The sequence below is a fragment of the Mauremys reevesii genome, linkage group 3 (genome assembly GCF_016161935.1).
Source record: "Mauremys reevesii isolate NIE-2019 linkage group 3, ASM1616193v1, whole genome shotgun sequence".
Classification (NCBI taxonomy): domain Eukaryota; kingdom Metazoa; phylum Chordata; order Testudines; family Geoemydidae; genus Mauremys; species Mauremys reevesii.
Window position 1 is genome coordinate 34209807 of NC_052625.1, and position 25991 is coordinate 34235797.

Below are 25991 nucleotides of genomic sequence, written 5' to 3' on the forward strand. Positions count from 1 at the left end.
GCGGGGTTTGGCTGGAGAAATGGTCCGGGTGGGAGCCCGGAGCCCAGCCTCACCCTCCTGGACAGGGGGAGCTACACCCACCTTAGACAAAGGAGAAGTGATAGAAACAAAAGCCAGGCGGGTGTTTACTGGCACAATGGCGTCTGTCTGAATGCTGCATGCTCCCTTGCTTTCCCAATGCCTCCTCGCAGGAGGGACCCAGGGCTGCTCAGTCCCCCTCTTTGCCCCCTTCTTTCCTGCGCCTCTGTCCCGGATTTTGCAGGCTCGGGATGGGGTTCTGTGGTCCAAAACACTCACTATTCCCTCCCTTCTTGCTGCCTGTATAATTTGCCTTATACACAGGGACACAAATACAGAGAAGTGTTTTTCCAATTTTAAAAACTTTATTGTAATCCGGTATATAAATAAAAGGTTAGCTTTTTGTTCAAAGCCATTTTTAACAACAACTATTTACAGATAATGTCATTTTTCTGATAAAGAACTGAACTATGCACTTTTTTGCACTCGTATTCTTCTTCCTCATCAGTGAGGATTTCATGATTTGTTCCTTCTGGAATGCAGGGCATATGTACCCACCTCTTGCAAGAATCACACTGGACCTTTGATAAGTAACAATTGAGAAAATGAAATCAGAGAAGTTGTAACGTTACAAATACTTTCCATTCGCTCATGCTATTCCATCCACGTCAGCATTACCTAAGATATGCCTATCACAGGGGTGGGCAAACTTTTTGGCCTGAAGGCCACATCGGGGTTCAGATACTGTATGGAGGGCTGCGTTGGGGAGGCACAGCCTTCCCTAACAGCCTGGGCCCTGTCCCCATCTGCCCCTTTCCGCCCCCTGACTGCCCCCCTCAGAACTCTGACCCATCCAACCTCCCCTGCTCCTTGTCCTCTGATCACATCCTCCCAGGACTCCCCACCAACCACCCTGCCGGGAACCCGACCTCTTATCTAACCCCCACCCCCGCTCCCTTTCCTGACTCCTATCCACATCCCGCCCCCGACATGCCCGCCCACCCTGGGACTCCCACACCTATTCAACCACCCACTGCTGCTCCCTGTCTGCCCACCGGGACCCTCTGCCACTTATTCAACCCCCCCGCTCCACATCCCCTTTCCATACCACACAGAGCACCAGGACTGGCAGCAGCACTGAATGGCTGGAGCCAGCCATCCCACCGTGCAATCCCGCTGCCTAGAGTGCTGGCGGCACGGCGAGTTGAGGCTGCGGGAGAGGAGGGACAGAACGGGAGGGGCCTCCACGGCCAGGAGCTCAAGGGCCGGGCAGGACGGCCCGCAGTTTGCTCACCTCTGGCCTATCACCATGATGGAATGTTTACTGTTGTGGAATTTTTACAAGAATCCTGATTCTTAAGCAGCTTATGGCATATGTTTCTGAGGGCTTGTCTACACTACAGGACTATTTCGAATCTACTTAAGTCGAATTTGTGGATTCGACCTTAATAAGTCGAATTTGTGTATCCATACTAAATACACAAATTCGAACTTCTTAGTCCACATTCACAGGGCCAGCTTCGACTTTGGAAGCGGTGCACTGTGGGAACCTATCCCACAGTTCCCGCACTCCCCGCTGCCCATTTGAATTGTGGGATTTCCCCCCAATGCATGCTGGGGGGAAAAATGTGTCGTCATTGAACCGTCAATCCCGCCCTCCCTGTCTTCCTTGAAAGCGCCGGCGGGAAATCTGTTCGCGCCCTTCTCTGCTCGGTTACAGCGCGGACGCCACAGCACTGCGAGCATGGAGCCCGCTGCGATCATCGCTGCACTTATGGCCATTGTCAACTCCTCGCACATTATCGTCCACCTCTTCCACAGTCAGATGCTGAGAAACCGGGCGAGGAGGCTCCGGCAGCACGGTGAGGAGAGTGGCGCAGACCTCTCACAAAGCAGGGTACGCCGGGCAGTGGAGATCATGGTGGCAATGGGTCAAGTTCATGGTGTGGAACGGCGATTCTGGGCCCGGGAAACAAGCACAGACTGGTGGGACCGCATAGTGCTGCAGGTCTGGGATGACACAGAGTGGCTGCGAAACTTCAGGATGCGTAAGGGCACTTTCCTTGAACTGTGTGACTTGCTGTCCCCTGCCCTGAAGCGCCAGGACACAAGGATGCGAGCAGCCCTGACTGTGCAGAAGCGAGTGGCCATAGCCCTCTGGAAACTTGCCACGCCAGACAGCTACCGGTCAGTAGCGAACCACTTTGGCGTGGGCAAATCTACCGTGGGGATTGCTGTCATTCAAGTAGCCCACGCAATCGTTGAGCAACTGCTCTCAAAGGTAGTGACTGTCGGAAATGTCCAGGCCATCATAGATGGCTTCGCGCGATGGGATTCCCAAACTGCGGTGGGGCTATAGATGGGACTCACATCCCTATCCTGGCACCAGCCCACCAGGCCAGCGAGTACATTAACCGAAAGGGCTACTTTTCAATGGTGCTGCAAGCTGTGGTGGACCATAGGGGACGTTTTACCAACATCAACGTCGGGTGGGCGGGCAAGGTTCATGACGCACGTGTGTTCAGGAACTCTGGTCTGTTTAGACGCCTCCAGGCAGGCACTTTCTTCCCGGACCACAAAATAACGGTTGGGGATGTGCAGATGCCTACAGTGATCCTCGGGGACCCGGCCTACCCGCTAATGCCCTGGCTCATGAAGCCCTATACAGGCGCCTTGGACACTGAAAAGGAACTCTTCAACTACCGGCTGAGCAAGTGCAGAATGGTGGTGGAGTGTGCTTCGGACGTCTCAAGGGAGATGGCGGACCTTACTGACTCGCTCGGACATCAGCGAAAGAATATCCCGTAGTTATTGCTGCTTGCTGTGTGCTCCACAATCTCTGTGAGAGCTAGGCGAGACCTTTTTGGCCGCTTGGGAGGTTGAGGCAAATCGCCTGGCTGCTGTTTACGATCAGCCAGACACCCGTGCTGAGAGAATATCCCAGCGGGAAGCGATATGCATCAGGGAGGCTTTGAAAGCGAGTTTCCTCGCAGAGCAGGGTAACCTGTGACTGTCCACTTGATTTTAAGAGAGCCTGATCATAAACCAAGTTTTCCCCACTTCCCAAGGACGTTTTAAAACTAAGGACATGTTTTAGTAATTAATAATAAATCTTTCGTTGACTTTGCATTTCTGTTTATTCGTTGAAACATGGAAGCATTCTGTGCTGGTTAAGGTGTGCACTGATGGGTGGGTTTGCAGGAAGGCGAGGGTGCCGTCCTTGGATAGGGGTTACCATGACGGCTGTGGGTTTGGGCGTTGGAAGGGTGAGGGGTGTGGGGAAGGGTGAGTATCTGCCCCTGGATGAGGTCTATTTTTGGGGCTCGGGGCACCGGGAGGATCGTGACTACGGTCCAAATGCATGTGAAGGAAGCCTGCCTTTACATTCGGGGATGTCAGGCACCAGGACCCTGCACAAGCATACACCTCAAGGAAAGACCGGGGCAGCATACACCACACAGACTGTCCCTGGTGCCTAGTGACTGCAGTCTGTGTGTGCCCTGCAGTTGACCCTGCAGCCAAGTCTGTAGCATGGCACTGTGGGCTATGCAGTGACATTACAATTCCCCACAGAACAACAGAAAGTCTTCTGACACCAGAAACGTGGCGGAAACAGTCAGTAACACCAAACCGCTTTTAATAATGTAATACACAGTGGGGTTTGAACTTGGAGTTGGGACTGGTTGATGCTGTAAAGAAAGAGCTTGTACAAATTTACAGCGCGACAGTTGTCTCTAACATTATCGGTGTGCTGCGGTGCAGGGACAGTTCTCACGGCCCCTACCGCCTCCGTCTTGTCACTTTGGGTGAGGGGACAGGACTTCTTGGCGTTGGAGGCGGTTGCAGATGCACTGCAGGGGCTCTCTCCTCCTGACTGCGGTCTTGAAGAACATCTACAAGGCGCTGGGCGTCTCCGTTTGCTCCTCATTAGACCAAGCAGCGTTTGAGTCGCCTGCTGGTCTTCCTGCCGCCACCTATCCTCCCGTTCCAGGTGTGTGCGATGCTGCTGACACAGGCTCTCCTCGACTGTCTCTGCTCTGCCGCCTCCGCTCTGGAGCTGGCCATCAGTTCCTGGAACATGTCGTCCCTTGTCTTTTTCTTTGGCGTCTAATCCGAGCCAGCCTCTGCGTGGGATGGCGGGGCAGTCGGGAAGGAGCCGAAGCTGTGTGATGTGAAAAAGTAGGTGATTTCCTTGAACACATACATGTTTGCCAACAGTAAACACAGTCTAGTCAGTTTCAGTGAACAAGACCAAAGAGGGAACCAAGTCTCAGGAGATCTCAGAACTAGTCCGAGATTTGAATACGCTCTCATTAGCGGCGCCATTGCACTGGAGAGCGCACAAGCGAGAAAGATAGCTGCATCCCTCTTGCACAAAGTCCTGGTAAGCCTTACAGTACAGAGTGCTTATCAGTTAGTGCTTAGCTGTGCTCTCCTGCTGGAGGCAATGTGCAAAGCAGAAAAGATGAGCGTTATGCGGCATCTCCCGCCAGTGAACAGGAAAGACCCTGTATGCTTTTCCTCTGAGGCCTGCCACAAGTGGATGTTAAGCGAGGGTCATTCTTATGCAAAGTAAAACTCTGTTAAGCGAGGGTCATTCTTATGCAAAGTAAAACTCTGTTAAGCGACGGTCATTCTTATGCAAAGTAAAAGTCTACCATGCACAATAGTAACAGTACACTAATTCCACTAATTAGATGCAGCACTTCCACAACGACATCACCCTGAGGCGTGTCAGGCGCACACAGAGAGGCGGATGTTAACAGAAGCCCTGCACAGACCAGGACCCTACGATGCCATGCTCGTAGAGGCGATGGTCCCCCTGTACCTGAGGATGGCATGGCGCGGAAGAGTGTGCTTCAACGGAGCACCCAATAAAGCACCTCTCCCAAGAAACCTCTTGCTGAGGCTTTTCCAGCTGCTCTCTGAGAGCTTTTGAACTATCCCCAGAGGACTATTGCTCCATTCCTATATGTGTAGACCTGCTGTTTGTATAGTTTCATATTTAAAAATTTTTATATAGTATTTCCATTTTTATATATATCCCTGTTTCTTAAAAATAAATGTTTCCCTGTTTGTAGCACTTACCGCCTGATCCTTCCCTGATTCCGAGTCCGGGTTAAGGCGGGGGCGGTTGGTAGGGGATCTCTGTGAGGGTGATGAAGAGATCCTGGCTGTCAGGGAAAGCGGGAGTGGGTTCGATGTCGCCTGCGCCGTCCTCAAAAGACCCTTCCTCATCTTCCCATCGGCGAACAGGGAGGGGAACTGTCCGGTACACTATTCCGTCCTCGGAGTCCACCGTCACTGCTGGGGCACTGGTGGCAGACCCACCTAGAATGGCATGCAGTGCCTCGTAGAAGCGGCATGTCTGGGGCTGGGCTCCGGGCGTCCGTTTGCCGCTCTGACTTTTGATACCCTTGTCTTAGGTCCTTCACTTTCACGCGGCACTGCATCGCATCCCGGCTGTATCCTTTCTCTTTCATGGCTTTAGAGACCTTCTCGAAGGTCTTGGCGTTCCGCTTGTTGGAGCGCAGCTCCGAAGCACAGACTCCTCGCCCCACACAGCGATCAGATCCTGGACTTCCCGGTCAGTCCATGCTGGGGACCTCTTTCTATTCTGGGATTGCCCGGACTCCTCTGCTGGAGAGCTCTGCATCGTTGCAGGTGCTGCGGAGCTCGCCCCGATGTGCAACCAGAACGTCAGATTCAAACCGCCCAGACAGGAAAATGAATTCAAATTTTCGCGGGTCATTTCCTGTGTGGCTGGCCAGAGAATCCAAGCTCGGACTGCTGTCCAGAGCGTCAACAGAGTGGTGCACTGTGGGATAGCTCCCGGAGCTGCTAAGTTCGATTAGCATCCACACCAAGCCTAATTCGAGCTAGCAAGTGCGAATTTAGCGTTACTCCACCTGCCGGGGTGGAGTACCAAATTCGAACTAAAGAGCCCTCTAGTTCGAATTAAATGGCTTCCTGGTGTGGACGGTTGAGCGGTTAGTTCGAATTAACGCTGATAAATTCGAATTAAAGTCCTAGTGTAGACCAGGCCTGATACAATCCTATGTTTCTTACCATCGTGCAATCCTCACTTTCCTTTTCACAACTGACAAGGTTGCAGTATATGCAGTAGTCCTCCACGCTTTCTGAAAAAAAAAAATCAATATAGCGCAATGAAATGCTGATCATGTCACGACCAACACTCTAAATGCAAATCCCGAGTTAGTAATTACTGTCGCTATTTTAATCCAGTCACTGGTTGCAACATTTTTTTCCTTTTTGTGAGTCTTATTTTTTCAAAGTTTTACTTTACTGCACCTGAATATAAAAATATCCAATTTTATTTAACTGGTCTATCAATAGCAACCATTCACCCCAATCTAATTTTTTGGTACTTGAAGATATTATTGATGAATAGCCACAATTACAGAACCAGACCCGTGAGTTACCCCACTTTAGGGGTATTAAGATAACGGTCTGTTCCAGAACATAATTCCACTTTTTCGGTTACCTTCACATGTGCCTAATGAGTCTATAGTACATGGGAGAAAGTTATTACCTGACTCTTTCACTAGAACAATTGCTACTTGTCTTCTAAACTCAGCATTATCAATTCAATAGAAACATCACAAGAGGCTGTCTTTCTGCCGCAAATACGTTTCTGCAAACTAATAACACTTCTATTTAGAAAAAATATCACAATTCTCAGAGGTGAAAGTGGGCTGAGCCAGCATGCTGGTAAGAACTGGCCACCGGTTCCGGCCCGTACACGGACGACGTTACAGTGCTGCTGTGGCAGTGCTTTATGCTTTCAGGTCCCTGTCCCCGTTACCTCTCCTCACATCTGTGGCCCTGCCATAGGGTCTGACAGCGCTGCTGGATGATACCGGCAGGGCCACCAACAGTGGGGGAGGAAAAGGGGCAGTTGCCTTGGGGGTCAGTGATTCAAAAGGGCCTGGGGCTCCTTCCCACCACAACAGCAGCTGTCAGGAAGGGCTGGCTGAGGGAATCTGGCCCCCCAGCCCACATCTTCCACCCAAGACCCATCCCTTCTGAGGGCCCAGAGCATACCCCACACGCCATGGCAAGGACGCTGGTGCAGTGGACACCAGTAATCTTCCACATTTACTTTCACCCCTGATAATTTCACATACATAAATGATAATGGCAATTTTGTATTCAAAACCTTTAAGATAAGTGGTCTGCAGTTGTGGCCATCACTTTTTGTTTATTATGCTGAAGAATTTTATTCTTCCAATCAGATGGGGAGTTGCTCGTTAATCGTTTGATGAAGTATCTGAAACTTTGAGAGAGTACATTAGTGGACTGTATAAATGAGCTTTTCTTTCCCTTTTTTTTTAAAAAAAAAAACAGTTTCTGTACAGAGATAGAAATCCTTTCTATCGCTATTTACTTAATGATTGCCATGACTTATTGCGCATTAGATATCTATCTATCAGTGGTCCCCAACGCGGTGCCCGCGGGCACGGGGGCATCTAAATGCGCCCGCATTCTGGCTGGTGGTCGAGCATCTGCCAAAATGCCTCCAAATTTCGGTGGCGATGCCTCTGGATGACATCGCTTGTTGGCGGCAAGCAGCGTCATCAAGAGGCGCCATCACGCCATTCAAAGGCATTTTGGCGGATGCTCGAGCACCATCACGGTCCTTCATTTGGCACTCGCCAGACGAAAAGGTTGGGGACCACTGGTATATATATTAACATACTTACACACACACACACGCTTTCATATTACTGTCACACTCTTATACAATGTATCACCTGCTTTGCTGTGCCCCATGTTGATAACACCTTCACACTCATGCAACATGCTACCGTTTCGGGTCCACATTCTGTGAAGTAGTTACACAAATCCACTCAAAGTACATTAGTAAGCACATGCTGTTTCAATTTTTCTTTGTAGCTAACAGGAAGATTTTAGTCTCATTGTGTAAATATTTTCACATTAACAGTTCATATACACTGTAAAAGTAAGTATCTTAAAAATCACCTCCAATTCCTTAGACATGTTCTTTCATATCTCATCTCATCACACAAGGGGTCAATTGTTAATAATTCTTTTGTTTGCATCAATGCTATCTGTAAGTTTAAATATACGTACAAGTTATATTGGCAAAGTGATAAATTCTGCTATTTTATAATGACTTCTCAAAAAAACAATCCATTAACATATTCTCATTTGTGATGTCTAACACACAGGAGAAAAGCATATTGTGGATTCATTGATCAAATCATTACAAACTGCATTCTTTCAAGTAACATTAACAACAGAATTTCACAGTATCATTTTATTTTTAAAAGCTCAGTTCTTGGAATGTCAAGAGTTATATTTACATTCCACTTTCTTTGCATGCACTGAACTCACTGAAAACCCGCAATATGGGAAATGAGACCACTGCTACCCAGCTGTGTTACAAATCTCTTATATAATACCACATTTAGTGACCATAATCCTGAAGTACAATAGAAAACATCTTACCGCAAGAACCCAATGATCTGGTGTGTGATAAGGAAGCAAATAATATATCATATTGAAGAAATCCACTCTGTATTCATTTAAAAAAAAAAAGAAAAAGAAAAGAGAACAATTACAGTTTCCAGTGAAGCAAACTATGAAATGTAGCTTATACGGTATTTCCCAATTTCATTACATGGCTTACTACTACAGTACTCATTCCACATCAAACATAGCATTGTATTTGCTGTTTCGCACTGTGTTTCACTGACTGAAAGAAAATGTGCTTTGCTCATGCTGTGTATGAAAGCTTGTTAGCATTTACTTTCATTTGTGCTGTTCTGCCTGAGAGAATGGCCCTAGAAACTACTGCTGAGATGGGTTGTACCTGCTGACAGTCAACCAAGTTATTAATGCATTAATCATTCTGGCACATAAAGAATAGAATGACAGGTTTCAGAGTGGTGTGCCAAGTTGACTGTAATTTAAGGCTTCCTGTGCCAGTAATACATTTTAACATTTGTAGAAGGTCTCTCTCTATGTCTATATTATATAAATAAACGATTGTATTTCAAGTAAATAATGTTTTTAAAATATTTAGGAAGCTGCATTTAAAATAAAATTAAAATGCAGCTCTTATCAATGTAGCGTGATCCTTGCCTGGGATCCTGGTCTGGGGTTCCAGCCACCAGCACTGCTCAGCCCACTGCCAGTCTGGAGTTCCATTCACTCAGCCTGCAGCGAGCTGAGCGGGGCCGGCAGGGGGCTGAGTGGCTCAGTCCACTGCCGGTCTGGGGTGCCGGCAGCACTCAGTCCGCTGCCAGTCTGGGGTTCCAGCTGCCAGCCCCGCTCAGCCTCCTGACGGCCTGGGGTCCTGCCCACCGGCCCCGCTCAGCCCACTGCCAGCTGAGTGAGTGGAACCCCAGACAAGGATCCCAGGCCCTGCTCAGCCCGCTGCCGGTCTGGGCTTAGCGGCTCAGTCTGCTGCTGGTCTGAGGTCCTGGCCTCTGGTACCACTCAGTCCGCTGCCAGCCTGGGGTTCCATTCACCCAGACTGGCAGCACGCTGAGCGCGTCCGGGGGCTGGGACCCCAGACCGGCAGCAGGCTGAGGCACTCAGCCCGCTGTCGGTCTGGGGGTTCTGGCCGCCAGCTCCTGCCAGCAGGGATCCCAGCCGCTGCCACCACTCAACCCGCTACACCAGCCTGGGGTTCTGCTCACCCAGGCCGGCGTGAGGCTGAGCGGGGCCAGCGGCTGGGACCCCGACTGGCAAGGGGCCGGCAACCAGAACCCCAGACCGAAACCAGGCTGAGACACTCAGACCCCTGCCAGCCTCGCTCAGCCTGCTGCCACTCTGGCGTTCCAGCTGCCGGCTCCTGCCAGCCGGGGTCTCAGCTGCTGGCCTGCTCAGCCTGCTGCCAGCCTGGAGTTCTTTGGGGGTCCCCAGGCCAGCAGTAGGTGCTGAGTGGAGCCGGCAGTCAAGACCCCGACTGGCAACGGAGCAGCAGCCGGAACCCCGGGGTGGCAGTGGGTTGAGGCGCTCAGCCCGCCGCCGCGTGTCATCAAAAATTGGCTCGCGTGTCACCTTTTGCATGCGTGCTGTAGGTTGCCGACCCCGGTATAGAGAGCACAGCTGCTGCTGGCGTTCTGAAGCTGCCCGCGTGTTGCTAGCCTGGGTACTGCAATGATGCCTGCCAAAGTTATCACGGTCTGGTATGGGAAAGCATCCTACTACGGAAGAAGAAATAAGGCTTCCATCCCAAACCTTTGGCAGAGGATTAAAACTTTCACTGAGATACTCTTCAGTAGACAAAGCAGGCAGCTGCCAAACGACATTAGAAGGGAGCATTGCACAACTTTATATGAGCATGTTCCCTAAATGATCAGCAATGTTAACCGGGATGACTTTAAGTGAGGAGTTACTGTACATGTTAAGGTAACACAAATCTTTAACTCAAGACTGGGCAAGAATTAGCATAAGGCCCCAAATCTTACTACAGTTCATTCTTCCATTTTGTCCTTTTCCAGATTTTCCTCTTGAGATCTGTGTCTCAGACATGAGCAAAAACAGCAGATGCATGATAGACTTACTCCCACAGGGCTACCGATGTGTAAGTTCTCAAAGGGCCTCTAGAAAGGCATTTGTGACAGGTGGGATCACAGAAACCCTCTGGGAGCTGCCACCTGATGTGCCCAGACTACTTCTACCCCTGCTTTCCCTGCCAACTCAGGACTCCAGCACCCTGTCTTGCTGAGCCAGACACTCCTGTCTGCTCCAACACAGACCCAGGGTCTGAATTACTTGCCCCAAAACTGCAGGTTTACCTGAAAGAGGCTAACAGAAGTGTTCCTGTCTTTAATACTCAGATGCCCAACTCCCAATGGGGTCTAAACCCAAATAAATCCATTTTACCCTATAAAAAGCTTAAAATGCACAAATCTATATCTAATCAAACTGAATATAGATAAGATCCCCACCAGTTCCAGAATGCTCCTTTACAGACTAATCTCCTTTAGCCTGGGTCCAGCAATCACTCACACCCCTGCAATCACTGTCCTTTGTTCCAATTTCTTTCAGGTATCCTGGGGTGGGGGTGGGGATGGAGTCTTCAGCCAGCTGAAGACAAAATGGAGGGGTCTCCCAGGGGTTCTCCTATGCAAAGTCCAGCTCCAAGATGGAGTTTTGGAGTCACCTGGGCAAGTCACATGTCCATGCATGACTCAGTTTTTACAGGGAGCATCCACTGTTTACATAGTACCTTGAACTTCCTCAAGTAGACTTCTAATGAGGATTGGAGTATTCCAAGATCCATTGTCCTTTCAGTGTTTCTTGATTAGGTACTTAATTTCAACACTCCTTTCTCCAGGAACTGACCAAATGCTCTACTAAGGTTATTTAGAAATCAAGCCAGTACACAGCCAACATTCATAACTTTGAATACAAAAATGATACATGCATATAAATAGGTTTAATACATTCAGTAGATCATAACCTTTACGGTGATGTGTTACATGGCCTATGTAGCAGAAAACACATTTTAAGCATATTTCCATAAAGCCTTATGGGAGGTACTCAAAGCAAGCTGTTGAGAAATTTTCAGAAAACAAACAGTGTAAGAACCCCATTGCTTGTTTTTAATTAATGCAATCCCTGGTTCTTCGCCACATTACACCCCATTCTTGACCATCGCTTTTTAATCATTCATTTACCTGAGCGACATCTTTTCCGCTCACCTTGGTACGCCATGATCGCTTTCCACCTCTAAGGAGGTGAACAATGAGAGGCCGTCACACTCATCGGGGTGCCTAACAAGGGTTTTGGGGTCGGATTCCAACGTCTCCATCAACGGTTGAGTCAAAGGGTCCTCCTTGGAACTGTCACTGAGGTAGCGCTTTCTCCACACAAGTCCAAAGGTGCTAGGGGTTAAAACAAAGTCTGAAGTTCTCATGGGGGTGGTAACGGAGTCCACGTTTCCTCTTAGTAGCCTTTCCACAATTTCTAAAACACGTGTCCTTGGTAAGAGATGGCCTCCTCTGCCCGGAGCTGGGACTTATGGGGTAATGGTGCTGCTCTCTGATTGGCAGAGGGCATTGGGAGGAGTTCTTAGAGGGGTCACACGACCCACTTCCTGACAGGTCACTCCGCCCTGGAACTCACCCTGACTGGTCAAATTTCCTCTCAGGGCAGTACTATCAGGGGAAAACCCAACCTCATTGGTACTGGGCACTGGGAGCAGTCCTTAGAGGGGTCACGTGACACACACCTTGCTTCCGGTCATCTGTACCCCAGAAGTAATACCCCCTGGGGCGGGACTTCTGGAGACAGGTGGGAGGAGTGTAAGGGGTCAAGAGGCAGGGTTAGGGTTTGATTCATGGTACGGCCCATATACTACTAGGTTTACTGTATCATACGGTTTGTCTTGTTCATTTTGACCAGGTAGTTTGTGTGCTCAAGGAACATCTGCCTTTGGGGAGAATCTCAACACACACAGAGTTCTCAGCAACAGCTTTTGTGAGTTGATTATTTATGAAAAGAGGAGATCTTGAACTAGATTCCATGGGTTCAATAGCTGTTTCTGCTTGGCACTGTTGAGTATCATCTACCTGCAATACAAACAAAAAATTCTCATGCTTTACTGGTATGGGAGAACCTTGCTAATTACCAGCAGGAAGTGCAAGACCCATTCCAAGCGACTGAATAATATGAATTAGCAGACACATGCGAAAAGCAAGAATCTTCAGTGTTTATAGTTATCACTTTGAAATACAACAGCGCTATGCAGAATGCTTTACAGCAACTACCTACTCCTCACCACGTTCAAGTTTAGAATGGGCATTATCATCCATGCTTTACAAATCGCAAGTCACATAATTTAACAAGGTATAGGCAAAGCTAAGGAGTAGTACACAGTAATTCCTTGTCTGGTCTCTTCTTGCTCAATCACTAATCTGCAGAACTGTATTTTGAGATATGTAATTTAAGTTTAATTACTGATATTTCATAATGAATTTGTACATGTCCTATAGTTTATTCTGTAAATATGATAACACTTGAAAAAGTTGTTTAGTCCTGAAGTATTTACATTGGCCTGCAGAGGATATCCTGTCCAGACGTATTATGAAATATTCAGGAGAATGTCATGTCATTCTAAATGTTTAACGTAATCTTCACAATATGTTTGTTTGATGGTCAACACTAGCTTTGTAAAACTGTTGAAAAATTTCACAATATTTATACCTTTAGGGTTCTCTCAAATTCCAGTCCCCACCGCTATTACAATCTTCCTTGTCTCCCCTGCACTCCCCACCAAATTCTGACATGATTTTAGCATCAGTTAGCTAAAATTTCAGTAGTTATAAATGTGTGCTTAACAACAATTGAAATCCCAAATGCCAAAACTTCTGATAGTCTAGGTAATTGGTCTCAATTCTCATCCCACTTACACTGATGTGGGTCCTGTGTGAGAGATGAGCATCAGGGCTTATCCTTCTAGCGCCAATACTTATCAAAATAAAAGCTGTTAAAATTTTGATGTCGAGTGGAAAAAGGGAAGACAGTCCTTACACTTCTGTCATTGTAATAGTAGCTTGAGAAATAGAAGGCTAAATCTAAAACTAAATGATTTTTACCACTGAAAGCAGAGAATGTGGAAGCATTCCTTGTTAGACCCAAGAGTTGTGGGGATAGTGTGCCACCTCTCTAATTGCTCCTTCACTCTAACAGTGTTTTTCTAGCAATGGGCAAAAGCTCAGATTGCAGACATGCAGTGACCAGTGTCTGGTTGAGGCTATCACAATACAAGCATTAAGACAAAGTTCAGTACCAGAACGTCTAAAGAAAGAAATCAATTTTCATTCCAGTGGCCTCAATAATAAAAAGCAAAGGAAAAAAAAATAGATCAAGTTTGCATAAGAACTGAGAAGACTTCAGGGTCTGGCCCTAAAAATGAAAACTCTGGGAACAGAATCTCTTTTTATAAACAATTTGTTCAAGTCTGATTGTTATTTAAAGAATGCTTTTGTGTGTTGTCCAAAAGTCAACAAAATTTATCTAGACTAATGTTCAAAACTACAACCTGATATTAGGATTCTGGATTTCAGAATTTTTGGCTGTTTTGCTTTTGTCATCAAATACTACAAAACAGCACAGATGGGAAGACATCACACAGACCAAAAACCAAAACCACGAGAAATTACATACATCTACAACAAAAGATATTAGCCCCCCATAGCCTTAATTGTATACTAGGGCTTTTTTTTTTTTTTTTTTTTTTAAGCACATGGGGCTAAACTCAGCTCTGGCAAGCAGTTGAGCTAAATGGACTCATGCAATCTATACGAGGGCTGAATTTGGCCAATGATGTTAAAGTTTTTACAATGCTTCCAAGTCACACCTATGACAACACGATTATTTAGATAAGCGTGCGCGCACACACTCCCCCAATGTGGACAGTTCTCCCCTAAAGTAACAATTACCTTTTTTGACCACCTCTGGGAGTCCGTCTGGCTCATTGTCCTGGGTCAGTGAATGTACGTAGATGGCAACCTCATCAGCACCTGACCAAAGGAAAGAGCCATTACCTGTACAAATGACTAAGGAAACTCTGGAAAGATGTGTTTAGAATGCAATGATCTCATTCATTCATTCGTTAATTAAGTACATAAGACGTGTGCTTGTGCAACTACAGTCAAGTATAGCAGAGCTTCAGAAACTATACTGATTTATGAGGATCTGGCCCCTCATCTGAATCAAATGTAATAATGGATGTTTTGAAAACATGTGTTAGTCTGTTAGTCTATAAGGTGCCACAGGATTCTTTGTTGCTTGAAAACATGTGTTCTAAATAAATGCATTAAGGTTAGAAACAGGATCATGATTAAGGCTATGTTTTAGTCATGGGTATTTTTAGTAAAAGTCATGGACAGGTCACGGGCTATAAACAAAAAGTCACGGCCTCGTGATCCTCCATGACTTTTACTAAAAATACCTGGGACTAAATCTTACCGACTGGGAGAGGGGACGCCCTGAAGACTGCTGGGGAGTGGAGAGAGAGAGCAGAGCAACGCTGGTGCTGGGGGGAAAGAGGTGGCTCAGGGCCCCACCACCACTAGTCCCAGACTGCTGCTGCAGGCCAGCGTCAGGGACCATGCCTGGGACTGCCAGAGCAACGGCCAGCGCGGCTGGCTCCTGAGCTTCCTCAGCTGCTGGGATCCTGGGATCAGCTGCACCAGCACTGCAAAATTCACAGAGGTCACAGAAACTGTGACTTCCATGAATGATTTGCAGCCTTACAGTCACATTCTAGTATAGCATTTCCTTCTTCAACTACCCCATGTGCATTGGGGGGGCAAAATAAATGGATGGTGGATATCTGGCAGCCTTATAAAACGCACTTCAGGATAATGTAAATATCAAGCACAGTGCTCCATCAGCTGGGCATGGAGTGAGTACTGTAACTCAGTGCCTGCTTGCCATAATACCGCTCCACACTGTGCTACATGAGTGCTTTTGATGTGTTTATTTCTGAAGCGAGAGCATAGAACTACAGTCCTCATTCACAGTAAATGGAAGTAGAAAAGACTGTAGGATAGAAAATCCAGAGGGACTTGAAAAGAAAAAATTCAACTAGATGTAAAGGTTTAAAAACTTTTCAACTCTTCTAGTCAGTAAACACCCAACCTATGCGTGTTACAAATAAAACTTCATATAGTCATCACCAGAATTTCTCTTTGCAGCGGCACGTGGAATTGTTCACACGCCTATCTAAATTATTAGCAAGAACAGTGCTGTCATATAAAGAATCACTTCATTAATAATTTAAATGGAAATTCTGCATACATCAGAACTGATATGCTCTCCCAAGTCGAGTGTGACATAATGAGGTAGAAGAAGCAGTTTAAAGACAATAGGGGCATGTCTGCCCTGGGAAGTTTCAGAAGATATTAATTAATGTGTTCATTAAAACGACGTTACAACATGCAGTGTAGACACTGCCCTGTTATGTTTAATATCACATCAGTCAGTTACGGTTAACCTTAGGGGCAGAGTGAAAAGACATGTTTAAACACGGTCTCATTTTGAAGTACAGACCCTGACAAGTAAGGTGTTGTCTCCTTTGCACCATAAGTGAAACTTTACCAGAACAATGAATGAAAGTTCCTGATTGAATTCTGCCTGGATACCAAAAATGTATCAGTCAGGCTAAAAAAGTGTTTTTAATTTATTAAGGGGGGGGTGCACTCAGAGACTTGCTATGTGAAAGGGGTCAACAGCACAACAGTTTGAGAATCACTGGGCTAAAGGATAATCTCTGCTGAACTACACTTTCCTTTTGATATCCAGGCTGTCAAACTGTAGGCAGCTCAGGTACAGATGAAATAAGGGCCCATGCTTCAGGAGATCTGTTTTTTCTGCTGGTATAGTGGAGATTCCTTAGCTATCAATCAATCATGTCCAAAAATTCCCAGGACTTCTGGCTAGTGACGAACTAGAAGGATGAGTTCAGCTCTTTCCTCTTCCCTTTATGCAAACTGTCTTGTAAAGCAGCGGATTCTTCTCGACATCTGACATTATTTCCATGGCCTCTGAGAGAAGTTCTGACCTCTGGTTACTCACTTATGTTGAAAGGGACATAAACATTCATACTTCAGAGCACAAGCCAACCTCTAACAGGAGATAGGAAGAAATTTCCCTTGTGGGTTAGTTATTCCATAACTGCCCTCTACAGGTTTCTTCAACCTTCCTCTGAAGCAACTGCTACTGGCCACCGTCAGATGACATACAGGAGACTCAATGGACCACTGGTTTGAACCCATCTGTCCATTCCTATGTTTTTGTTCCAACACTACTGAATTCCATAAAAGTAAACTAAAAGGAAGGGTACCCTGACATACTGAAAAACTGTAGAGCACAAGGTGTGCGGTTCAGAAAGCTGGACGCTCTTTTTTCTGAGTGACCCACCATAACCCTGGGGGCATCTTGTCTTCCAGGTATGCTCTTCACCAAGTAAGGTGTGTTCCTGTAGCAATCATACAAGGGCCAAAGTGAAAACTGGGTTGGCTTAAAGTATGTTCCTTGTACTTACCTGCCCCAAAAGAGACATTTGGACAGGATCTGAGAATGACGTGTCCACAAATGGAATTTCTGGAGACACATTGTGAAATCCCACTCAGAGGACAGTACCAATGCATGGCATCAGCAAACATGGTCACTGGGGAAGACTAGCTACGGAGTGACTGCTGCCAGGATACAATTGATGAGATGAAGTTTTGGGTCTTTGTAAATCTTTACCAGAGTGGTAAATTTAGAGTCAAAGCCATGCCTATTTTAACCTGGTTGAACAATGTCCTGCATTGGATTCAGAATATTCTGATTTTGAACTCCAGGGGGGTTGGAATCCTTTCTAGCAGCCGGCAAGTTGGGAATGGATCTGTTTCGCTGGTCAGGGCACAAACAGTGATGTTGTCTGTAAATGGACAGAGTTGTGTAACTTGAGACCTCAGCCTTGCTGTGATACTACCAGCCATTTAAACCTCTCAACACAGAGGGTAGGTCAAAACGAAGAGTCTTGTATAGGAATTGTAAACTCTTCACACACAAATGCTCATTTTGTCTTTGTGATGCTGAAGATTTAATTGTTTGGGAAGAAAAAGGTTTAGGTCTTCCATGTGAGCTTCTGCTTCATACTTTCCTCTGCTAGGCAAACATTCCCTTCATGAATACCTTTGGTGTTGGCAGTGACCAATGGATTACTATGCCGGCTTTGACAAGGAGGGTTCAGGCTTCTGTTGTCTCAGCTACTAATTTCACTGGTTTCCCAAATAGCCTTGCACTTGTGAAAGTGGATGCACGGGTATGGATGATTTTTTCACGCTCCTGAGGGTAAACAGTTTCCTTATAGCCAGAGAGTAAGAATGCTTTGCTACAAATCATATCAAGACCGAGGAAAAATTGCCATGAAAGAATATCTTACACACCACTTCAAGGATTTGACAAGAATGTAACCCTGAGAACTCTCACGCTCAAATTGAGGATCATACCCTAGAGACGATGGCCCACTTGCTTGCCACCAACTACATTTTCCTTACTAAGTAAAAGAAATGGTCACAGTTGTAGATTTGAAATATGCAGTAGTGTCCTCACTCTTTTAGTCAATGGAATCTTTGGAAGGAACTCCTTCTGGAGGCATGGCCATGTCTCTCTCTGGTAGGACTACTGCTTCACTTAGGTTCCCCAAACTTACACATTTTCCTTATCTTTTTATATAAACATTTTAGTTTAACATCTAGATTTAACCGGGAATGAATGGAATTCTTATGTGCCTCTGTTCTGGGCACACACTGTCTAAAGTGCTCTTTAATCCTTCAATGCTGTGCAAACCTAAGGAGAGGGGAGTGTAGGATCCGCCGTTAGGGAGGGGCTCGTCCTCCGGGGCAGCTGGGTACCAGGCCACCTCACCACACAGGGGTGACAGCACCGGCTCAGGACTCAGGCCCTCCAGCAAGGTCAGAGCAAGCAGTTCAGTCTATAAAGCCCAGGCCCTGGATCAGGGTAGGGCAACAAACACTGGTGCAGGGCTCAGGCCCTCAGGTAGGGCTAAGCAAGCAGTTCAGTCTATAAAGCCCAGGGTCAGGTGTCGGGCGAGGGGAGACTGCCACCCGTGAGTGGGGTGGCAGGGGACGAGGCCCACCCACTCCTCTGCGCCCCAGCCCGGGCCCTAACAGTGGTAGGCAGGCTGCTGCTGTGTCAGTGGGGATCCTGGCCGCAACACACTGACATTGGCTCTGGGTCTGCTGCAGTCAGACTAGGGTCTGCTGCCCCGGCCACTTCCAAACTCCCTCGGGGCCTACCTGGATCCTGGGGTCATCCTCCACCGGGTCCAGGTGCATGGGTTCGCCTCGGACGGGCTGGGTGGCAGGTCCGCAACTCCTCCGAACGGCGGTCCAGGGAGCTCCGCAGCTCCTCGGGTAGCGAGCACGGGGAGGGTAGAAGCCTCCTGGCGCCAAGCTCCCGGAAGGACGCCCGCCGCTCTGGTCGCTGACCTCCCACTGAGCTCGGAAGGCCCGCTTTATACTTCCGGTCGGGCGCTGACCCTTTGCGGGTAGGCTCAGAGCTCTTTAGCTCCCCCAGTCCAGCCTCTTCCTCCTCCGGGCGGCTGGGTACCTGATAAACAGACAGGCACAATTCCCACTCCATTGTGACCTAAATTTTGGGTCCCATTCCTGGTTGAAAGAGGCTTCCAGGCTGAAAAACAGAGATGAACAAATTACATTACTCTGCCACCTGAGAATGGGCTTCACAGAAGTAACACGCCTCTGCACACCCAGATATACTCGTGGGGAGAGAAGGGAGGCAGTGCGCCTAATACAGAGCACTCCAGCAGACCCGTATATAGGAGAAAACCACAGCATGGCCTCATGGATTGGAGAGTGCAAAATACTGATTAAAATGGGAGCAGGACTGGGTCCATACATTTAATTTTGAAATCTCATTAAGTAAGGTTAGACTTCTACAGGGATAAGCGGAGCAGTCTCCTTCTTTACAATGGCTATTTAGCAGAATTGCCTGTTCTCTTAAACCTCAATCTGCAAATTGCATTTTCCCAACCAAATAGACAAATGTAGGGAAAAGTCAAATTACGGCTCGGCAGGTAACATTTCATCACGTTTAAGCTTAATGGAGTCCATATACAAGCTAAAGGATAATAGTTTGAGGTATATTTGTTTGCTTGGGATTTTAAAACACAGGAGCACATTGTAGTATTTAATGTGCTGATCATATAGTTCTCTTTGGGACATATTTATTCCTCATTTTAAATTGCTTTAAAACCATATAATTTTATGAGTTAGTACTATATATTTGTATAAAGAAGTTCCATCTCAGTTTGGAAAGAGAATTGCGTGTATTAGCTGAAAGTTAATTTAACTATATCACACAATGGGAACTTTTTTCTTGGGTATTCTTCAAATCACCATTGATAATGAGGTTTAAAGAACCTCCACATTGAAGTTATAGTTTGTAACAGGATTTAAATAGGTAGAAATGTGTATCTCACTTTTCATCTCTTCCGCATAATTCTGGGTCTCCTTCAGAAACTGGTTAGTTGTTTTCAGTTCTTCTTGCAGCTGATGGATTTCTTGAGATTTTTGATCAGACTGGCAGCGAAGAAGGTTTTTTTCCTCCATTTCCTACAACAAAACATTAGTTACAAAACAGTTGATTAAGTCAATAGAGAGTAGTGTGATGTGGTATACTACCCATCTGAGTGCCATGAAGACTCTGGAAAGTTGAACCTTGGTTTCTAAACACATACATGAGTTAGGAACACAAACGGCACTCTTGGCAGTCCTCAGAGGGCAGACAATCCTTTGGGACGTCTCCCAGCTGGCACAGATCACAGCAGTACCTAGGTGGCTCAGGATATGGAACCAGGGAGCTGCAACCAGTTCTCTGGTGCCTGCCCATAGCAGATCTTGACACAGGATAGAATCCAGCCCACAAAAACTGAGCGTCAGTGAAGTTAAGTGATTTGCCCATAGCCACAGAGGGGAGTCAGTATCAGAACACGGAGAACTTTCCAGTTCTAGCTGTTGTTCTCAGACCATCCATCCTCAGTGTGGATGAGTCAAATATATGAAGTTGCTCTTGGGAGCAAGATAGCATTAGATGTGAAGTCTTATTAGTCAGTAATACCTGGGGCTCGGATAGTACATTTTCTAAGCATCTTTTTTTCCAAAAAAGTTAAGAAAAGTTAAAATACCCCATACAACTATGTCCTACCTGGGAACTGAAATAAAAGTTATTTCTAAGAAACTAACTCCTTCCACCCATCTGTTCCTGCATTGCTGGGTAACAGATGGCATGGCACTGGTGGGACTCTACTGGAAGCAAGCCATCATTTCTTCATCTACTTACTACGAGCAGATGGGCACCAGTGCACAGAGGCCAAATTCAAGAAAAGGGAGGGTCTGGATGGAAAACAAATTAAAACCTTGCCGACACAGCAAGTCTGTATTTTCAGCTATTTAAACAAGTCACCCAAAGAACATAACTAGAAGCATCAACGGTTTTAGTTATTTTCCTTTTGTCTCACAACCTCCTAGTCCAAAATATCCAACTGCTATACCAGAACAAACACACACACACACACACACACACTCTCTGCTATCAATCATTCTAAAAGACACAGGTGTCAAGAGACAACATTTACAGACAATGCTGATGTGTAACAAATGTTTCAAAGCTGTATGAATTATCAGCTTCCTGTGTTCTAAATATCAACAAAATTCAAGGGGTTCAAATGGCTGAAACGCCCACCCCTCTTGCTGTGACTCAGCACAAGTGGCTCTGATTAAGAAGCATTCAACAAAAAGCTGGAACCAACAACCCAACATAGCTGCAAAAAAAAAATAAAAAAAATCCCATGCTCTGATGCTGAACGTTCACAAAACCATTTACAAGAAATGCATTCTCCTACCTTAATCTGGTAAGGCTACAGCCCATCATTTGTATTTACAATTTGGCCTCAACCACATAGGCCATCATTAACTCTTGCTCGAATCATCGCAATCCAACGTATTTAGACTTGAATGCTTCTGCCCTGCAAAATCTGCAAGAGTTACAGAACACAGCAGCACACCTCCTCAGTAATACAGGTTCACTTGAGTACATCAGTCCTATGTTTCACTCACTCCGCTCATTCCTCAACAGAACACTGAATCAAATCTCGGTCTTTATTTTCAAAGCTGTAAAGGAAATGGGCCCAATATACCATCTTACTCTCTCAGACTTCAGTAGCTGTGTTCCTCAGGAACAACTGTCTACACATCAGAAGTAAAACTAGCAGATGCAGCAGACAGGGCTTTTTCAGGAGCTGGCCCAATACTATGAAATTCACTCCAGCAAAAACTGAGAATGACAACTAACATCACCATTTTTCGTATTTAACCCCTCCCCCGCCCCCCGCCAACACACACACACTCTTTGCCCTCTGGGACAGTGATTTTCAACCTCTTTGCCATTTGCAGACCCTAGAAAATTTCAAATGGAAGTGCAGACCTCTTTGGAAATCTTAGACATGGTCTGTGGACCCCCACAGGCCACGGCTTGAAAACCACTGTTCCGTTGTAACAACAACCTTTCGAGAACCCTTAGACAGGGTCTGTGCACCACAGGTTGAAAACCACTGCTCTGGGGGATATGGGAGAAATAGGAACCTCAAATAACCTCAAATAACAGATGCTAGTCACCTTAATTATTCTTAATTATTCTGGAAAGCATTCAGATACAACAGCAATTGGCACAATAGAAGAACTTAAAAAAACCCAATCGCTGATGTTGCTTCTATGACTATTCTGAGTTCTCTTCCCTTTCATTTTCCTTCTAACGCCAAATTAAAGGAAAATCTTTTAATCTACAATCAAGGTTTTTTAAAAATCAAAAGTTACAGCCAGATGCTTTTTGTGTAAATTGGAATAACTTTACTGATTTCAATGGAGCTATGCTGATATATGCCAGAGCAGGATCTGGCTTCATAGTTAGAATTTTGTTGATAATGCTAGTCTATAGTGCTTGAAAAAGTTAAAATGTACAAATCATTTGGGGGATTTTCCCACTCCTCCATGAAATCTTAGAATTAAGCAAAACACACTTATACTTAGGAAGCAGCTAATGTTTCTAGAAGTTCCAAATCAACTCAAACAGATATTTAATATATTTTATTTTTTAAGACTAAACAAAGAGTCTACATAATTAGATTAGACAAATAATTCCATATGAACTGTAACCCTATCTGAGATATGCTGGTGCAAAATCATTTTTTTAAACCCTGACCATACAACCAATTTTTGGCCTGGAGTCAGTCCATATGGAATCAATTGCAAAACTGCAAGATCAGGGCCTTATTTTGTATCACAGCTATAGGTCTTGTGACAGGGTCGGGCCAGAGGGCTACAGGAGAGTGAGCCTATTGGGATCCAGGAAGTGGGGAGCCCACTGCTAAAAGATCACCCCAGCCTTAAGGGGGGATCCACAGGACCTGGAAAGCAAGTGGTTTCAGGAGACAACTAATGAAATAACAAGGACAGACGTGCTGTCAAAGGGTCAGTCGAAGGGAACCTGATGGGGACACCGAGCAGAGAACCCCAGACAGCTCCCTCTGCTCCTCGAAGGCATCACGGGAGTCAGTGAACGCCACCCAGAGGAACTCTGCCCAGATGCGTGAATGGATGGAGGACCGGAAAGAGGCCCCACAGTTACAGGAGACTCCATTGGCCAACCTCCTCTCCCTGGTTTTATAGACAGCCATTTCAGCCAGGGCCAGGAGGAGGTTGACCAAGAGGTCCCATGACTTTGTGGGGCCACCAATAGCCAGTGCATAAATAAGGAGGTGAGGGGAAAAGTGCAGCCAAAGACGCAATTGGATATCTGTGAGGAGCCAGAATAGAGGCTGCAGCTTGGCGTACTCCAGGTAAACGTGCACCAGAGTCTCCCTCACGCCGAGGAAAGGGCAGGTGTCCAGGACAGGGGTGAACTGCGCCAATTACATGCTCGTGCTCACATCCCCTAAAGGAGCCACCAACTGACATCCCCGGCGAGCTTTGGGAGCAGGGTGGAGTATAGACTGGCCCACCGGGGCTCCCACCCTCTAGAGGAGGCAGGAAGTCCCTCCACTTTGTGTCAGGGTGGGACGCGAAGGTGAGGAAGTGCAAGGTGTGGAGCACGAGCACATACAGATGTTTCCTTGGCACAGTCTGGAAACAAACTGGCCAAGTCGTGCAGCCGGCTTACAGTGAAGGGGCAGGGAAACCGGTTGGGTCCATTAACGCAGGGGCCCCACAGGAGAGCGAGAGAAGGCAGAAATATTAGCCCCAGATTAAGCAGGTCCTTTTCCTGGGTAAGATAACAGGGCAGTTCCAGAAAAATCAGGAATTTGCTGGAACCAATTAAGGCAGGTAGGCTAATTATGACACCTGGAGCCAATTAAGAAGATCCTAGAATCAATTAAGATAGGCAGGCTAATCAGGGCACCTGGTTTAAAAAGGACCTCACTTCAGTCAGTGGCTGGTGCGCAAGGCGCTAAGAGTGAGAGGCCTGCGGCTGGAGGACTGAGGAGTAACAAAGCTATCTGGCATCAGGAGGAAGTTCCTGTAGTGAGGATAAAGAAGATGTTGGGAGGAGGCTATGGGGAAGTAGCCCAGGGAGTTGTACCTGTCACACGGGTGTTACGTGTAACACTGTAGACAGCTGCGATCCACAGGGCCCTGGGCTGAAACCCAGAGTAGAGGGCGGGCCTGGGTTCCCCCCATTCTCCTCCCCCCTATTGGATATAAAGAGGAGTTGACTTGGACTGTGGGTCCCACCAGAGGGGAAGGTCCCTGGCCTGTCCCCCTGACCCACTAGGTAGGTCAGCAGAGACTGTGGGGATTGTTCTCCTTCCTTTTCCTCATGCTGGCCAGTGATGGGGTTAGCTGAGTGAATGGCAGGTTTGAGCCACAAAACTGGCCAAACTGAAGGCTGCCCTGAATCTCTGAGGTAAGCAAATCCGCCAATAAGTGCAGGACCCACCAAGGCAGAGGAGGAACTTTGTCACAGTCTTTTAAGATGGTCCAAAAGAGGACAGCCAGAATAAGACAGTATCGAAACACAACTTCTGGTGGAAATACACTATTCTCCAACACAGAGCTTGCAGAGTTCCCCTGGGAGTCAGTAAGGCATAAATGGCACCAGTTCTTACTGATTTCCAGTTTAAATTATTAATTATTCCAGTTCCTTTGACTGGTTTGCTAGTAAAGCCTGTTTTGCTCTGCACAGCTTCTGTGTTAAGCTCACTGGAGTCCTTTTTCCAAACGGTGTTTCACTGCTATTGCCTATGAGGAAAACACATCACATTTTATTTGTAGTCATATTTAATCTATTTTAAAAAATTAAAAATTCCTGATGTCCCGTAAACGATGAGCTCCAAAGATAGTTAGAAAACAAAGCAAAAGAATAAGCCATGTTCTGCTTCCTCCTACAGAAAGAGAAGTTTGGAGTAACTGTTGACTTCTGTGTTGTATAACTAAGAGCAGAATTTGGCCCTAAACCTTGAAACTCAGCACGATGGCTTCAAAAAAAAGTACAATTAAAAATAGCTCAGATATCTGAAAAATCCATCCTCCTTTCACTCTCTAATCCTGGGTTCTAGATTCTGTATCATACCAAAACAGTACAGGTTACGGTAACACAAATCTTTAACTCAAGACTGGGCAAGGTTATGAACAATATTTTCAGGCACATTTTCAAGTATATAGTTGTAATGTATAAATATAGTCATAATTTAAGCAATAGTTATAGTACAGTCTGGTAATCATTGGGAATCCTAACCAGTGCTTTCTTTTAAGCTCAATCATAAGGGCAGCAGATTCAACACTTGCTCTCCATTTTTTTTTAACATAACATATTTTGTCAAAGCGAGCACCTATTGGGATTAGAAGATCCTTCCCATTCCCACTCAGTCCTCAACTGTTCACTTGAGAGGTAACATTTAGGTGTTGGACTGATGATCTGCTATCACCAAATATGCCATTGAACAGCCAACAAACAGAAAGCATCAATACCAAACTGGACTCAATTCTGTACAATTGAAATACCAAGAAATTGACAAATTACCTTTTCCACTTACCATATATTCAAGGAATAGGTTACATGTTCGAAAACCAGTATTAGTACACCTTATTTCCCCGTTTTTATGGACCAACAAAGACATTCAGCTTGCACCTCTGTCTCCATAACCACATTCTTCGGGGGTAAGGGAAATTAGTGTCGTGCTATCCTCAATCTTAAATTGATCACCTGACTTTATATCGCTATGTAAACCAGGAAGTTAACAAGAGCATAACTGTAACACCATCAAATTCTAACTGGTTTTCAACCTTTTAATCCGTTTTATATCCGTCATAATAGCTCTATAGTACTCCAAATTAAAAAGGAAGTAAATTTATTACCAACGTCAAGAGAGAAAAAAA

The 25991-nt window shown here is 46.2% G+C and overlaps 1 long non-coding RNA gene across 5 annotated transcripts; it reads right to left on the reverse strand.

The window, feature by feature from the left end:
- Positions 1-361: 361 nt before the first annotated feature.
- LOC120401085 lies at positions 362-18882 on the reverse strand. Of its 5 annotated transcripts, none has more exons than XR_005596280.1 (10): positions 18837-18882; positions 14463-14543; positions 12399-12590; positions 11721-11903; positions 10072-10308; positions 8512-8578; positions 8023-8111; positions 7199-7315; positions 6088-6158; positions 362-599 (listed from the first exon to the last, which is right to left on the reverse strand). It is a non-coding gene; the product is annotated as an uncharacterized LOC120401085 (long non-coding RNA). The 5 variants fall into 5 exon arrangements; XR_005596281.1 differs by lacking the exon at positions 18837-18882 and adding an exon at positions 17072-17672; XR_005596282.1 differs by lacking the exon at positions 12399-12590.
- Positions 18883-25991: the final 7109 nt, after the last annotated feature.